At 49.6% G+C, this 4,099-nt stretch overlaps 1 long non-coding RNA gene across 1 annotated transcript in view; it reads right to left on the minus strand.

The window, feature by feature from the left end:
* Zfp652os (zinc finger protein 652, opposite strand) overlaps positions 1-3,634 on the minus strand; it is a 12,649-nt gene extending 9,015 nt beyond the window's left edge. The window contains exon 1 of the long non-coding RNA NR_045780.1: positions 3,508-3,634. This is a non-coding gene — a long non-coding RNA (zinc finger protein 652, opposite strand). The remainder of the gene's footprint in view (positions 1-3,507) is intronic.
* Positions 3,635-4,099: the final 465 nt, after the last annotated feature.

Genomic DNA, 4,099 nt, shown 5'->3' on the forward strand with positions numbered 1-4,099 from the left:
GGATGAATCTTTCCTGTGTGCTCCCATTGAGTTCATCTATCATTTTACCATCACTATATGCAAGGTCTATGAAGATGTTACCGACTGGGGAGAGAGAAGGAGGCAGAGATCCATCCTCCTTCCTCCCCACCTCTTCCCTTTTAATTTATCTGTTGTCTTTTTATTATTATATTCCTATTATTGATTTTGGAGAAAGAGGTCTCACTGTGTAGATCTGGCTGGCCTCAAACCTCAAACTCATAGAGATCTACCTGCCTCCGCCTACCTAATGCTAGAATTGATCAAAGGTGTGAGCCACCTCTTTACTTTTATAGACTCCCATTTATTTTTATTTTATATATATGGGTATTTTGCCTGCACGTATGTCTATGTCATGTGCGTGCCTGGTGCCTGCATGAGTCCTGAGAATCAAAACCCAAGTTCTCTAGAAGAGCAGCCGGTACTCCTAACTGCTGAGCTGTCTCTACCCCCTACAAATATTTTTCCTCTGTGAAAAGTAAGTTGGCAGATTGAGATAAGTTCTAACCCTCAGTATTACTAATATTGTCCTTTTTGCCTGACTGGAATTAAAATAATATTGGTAGACCAGATAAACATAGCTCTCCTTATCTGTTGAACTCATTCATCCATTGGTGTGTGTTGACTACAAATCACTTTGTTCTTTTATGTTTATCAGCATCCTGGCTGACCATTTGAGTCCAAAATTTCAGAGGGCAGAGACCACGTCTGTTCCATTTGCTTTGTATGGTGTCCAGCAAAGAGCTACAGGGTGGGGTTAGAGAAGTCTTGGACTTGGACCCTGGCAGCCCAGGTTCTAGCTCTGCCCATGTGACTCTTAAAATTAGGGCCTTTGCCGGGCAGTGGTGGCGCACGCCTTTAATCCCAGCACTCGGGAGGCAGAGGCAGGCAGATTTCTGAGTTCAAGGCCAGCCTGGTCTACAAAGTGAGTTCCAGGACAGCCAGGGCTACACAGAGAAACCCTGTCTTGAAAGCAAAAAACAAACAACAACAAACAAATGAACAAGCAAAAAGAAAGAAAGGAAGAAAAAAATATGTGAGGGGCTGGAGAAATGGCTCAGAGGTTAAGAGCACCAGATGCTCCTCCAGAGGGAACCCGGGGTGCAATTCCCAGCACCCACATGGCTCACTGTCTGTGACTCCCGTTCTAGGGTATCTGGCACCCCCACACAGACATGCACGTATGCAAAACACTAATGCTTATAATATATATTAAGACTATGTGACAGTTTTTTAGAGTAGGGTTATCAACTGCCTTCCCCCCTACCCCCCATCCCCAGACTAGCACAGTGGGAACTAGGGAACTTGGGTCTTGGTTTGGCTCTGTGGGCTACTGATTTGTATAACTTTGGCTAAGCCATCAAAACATTCCCTGGCTTAAATGTCCTTCACTGGGGATAATACCTGTTCTGCCTGCCCTTGTAGTCATTGGAAGAGCTGATGAGATAACGGATGTGCAGCGAGGCAGGCAGAATGGCTCATTGGATAAAACTGCTTGTCCCTAAGCCTGATGACTGATGTCAGTGCACAGAACCACGTGGTGGAAAGAGAGAACTGACTCTCACAAGTTGTCCTTCGACCTCTACACACATGGAGTGGCCGACTACACACATGCATACATGCATAAACATACATAATAATAAAAAGGTTATATATATATGTTTTTCGAGACAGGGTTTCTCTGTATAGCCCTGGAACTCACTCTGTAGACCAGGCTGGCCTCGAACTCAGAAATCTACCTGCCTCTGCCTCCCAAGTGCTAGGATTAAAGGCGTGCGCCACCACTGCCTGGCAATAATTAAAAAAAAAAAAAAAGCCCACCAAGCACTGTTGAAATGGAAAGCTGAATTAATAGAAGACTGTGATTACTAGAGGCCATCAGGTGTGTTGGCCTATGGATGGAGCATTAGAACACTTGAAAGGTCACCTCAAGATTTGGCCATCACCCTGTATGACCTGTCCAAGCATGGGGTGGAGGAATAGATCAGATGTCCAATAAGACATTCTGAGTCCATCAGACCCAAGCTCATTCTCACATTGAATTTGATTATTATACATGCTTATTTTCTCTTCTTCTGCTTGAAGATCTCTCTACCTGTTGCAATGTGATATAGATTTTAGTCTTTACTGAAAGTGCTCGCTATTGAAAAACATGGCCCTAAGTTCCACAACTCTGGTTCCTGGCTTCTGGAGTCTAAGTACAATAAAACCCAAACACCTGTTTTTGGAAGGGGCCAAAGACAGAGTCAGCTCTTTATAAAGCTTCAAGCTCCTAACTTTGTCCCAGACTCAGGTCATTTTATTCCCTCGAAGGTTTGGGTGAGTGGGTTATGGCCGGCTGTTCTGGGAGAAAAAGTTAGCTGCATCTATATGGAAATTGTTTCTATGATGTGGGGGTCAGCTTTTGTGGAAGAACATTAATATCCTATGTTCTTAATGTTAGAAGAAGAGGGCTGGAGAGATGGCTCAGAAGTTAAAAGCTCTTCTTACTCTTACAGCGGACCTGGGTTCAATTCCTAGCCGCCCCCCCCCCCCCCGTCCTACAAGCCACTCATAACCCCAGTTCCAGGGGAATCCATCAAATGTCACAGGTGCACATGCACACATCCAGGTAAAACATTCATACACACAATGTAAAAGAAAGAAAGAAAGAAAGAAAGAAAGAAAGAAAAAATGTAGTAGAGCCCAACAATAAAAACCAACAATGTTAGGAGCTCCATTCAAGCTGTAGAGACCTTCAGAAGTTTGGTTTCTGGTGGGGAAGGGTTATCCTGATCTTAGGGATGTCATCTTGGGTCTTTTTCATGGAGACTTCACTTGCCAAGTCATTTCCTCTCCCTGTACACTAAGCACTTTCAATTACAGACACTCTCTTTTGGCTCTGAGCTTGGATAAATGCTACCTTGTTAGCTAATAGTACCATTAATTATATTAATGATTAATAGCTAATTAGTCATAATGTGGTCATGCTTCTTCCAATGGAGCCTTCCTTTCTTGCAACAGTTCTGGGACTCTAGCGCACGCGCGCACACACACAGACCACACAGACACACGCACGCACGCACACACTTCCCTATTTCTGGCCACAGGATGAGCCCAGCAGTCCATCCTGTTTGCTTACCATACTGGCGGTCTCTAAATCCCCCTAGTTGTAATCAACTATCCCATTTGTCTGGTGGATGGCTACTTCTTACAAGTGTCGCCCCTTCTATTTCTGTCACTCACTGACTGCTCTCTACTAACAAGGTGGCCAGCAATTAGGGTTTTTTTCTTTTTGAACCGTATTCCATAAGTCAAAGATATCTACTTCCAAATCTCACTCTGACCCACTTTTCCACTTTCTCCCCCCTTTGCACTTTTACGTTTTCTTATTTCTTAGGATCTCAAACCCCCTGCCCACAGATACTTCGTCTTCTGCCTTCAGGCTTCCTTTTGAAAACCACGCCCCCACCCCCTTAAGCGTCGCGCATGCGCAGCCCACGACTTTACCTGGGCGCTCGGGAGTGGGCGGAGTGGGCAAGGGCCGGGGGTGGAGCAGGCAGCCGGCGGTTATCTGCTCGGCTGAGCGCTCACATTGTGGCAGGAGGGAGAAAAGGTGCGCCCAGGCCGAGCCGAGGGCCGCGCATGCGCGCCGACCCCCATAGCCGGGGATGGGGTGTGTAGGGGGGGGAGGTGTCGGGATCCCGACCGCGCGGGGGGGAGGGGGGGGCGCGTGCAGGGGCGTGCGCGCGCGCGCGCTCCCGCCGGCCTCCCTGCCCCCTTCGCGCACGACATCCCTACAGCACACCCCCTCCCCCGCCGCCCGCCCCGCGCGCCGCCCGCTCCGCGGCCCCGCTCGGCCTCGCGCGCTCGGAAGGGAGTCGCGAGACGTCGGAGCGGCGGCCACGTAGCGCTGCGGCGGCGGCGGCGGCGGCGGCCGAGGCCGGGTCTGAGGATCGGCCCAGAGCGCAGACGTTGGGCAGGGGGAGGGGCCGGCACGGCGGGCGGTGGGGACTGGAGCGACGCGGCGCGGCGCGGCGACAGGCCCCCGCCGCGGGGATGGGCCGCCGAAGCGGCGGTGGTGGCGGTGGCGGCGGCGGCG

The sequence above is a fragment of the Mus musculus genome, chromosome 11, assembly GCF_000001635.26.
Source record: "Mus musculus strain C57BL/6J chromosome 11, GRCm38.p6 C57BL/6J".
Taxonomy (NCBI): Eukaryota; Metazoa; Chordata; class Mammalia; order Rodentia; family Muridae; genus Mus; species Mus musculus.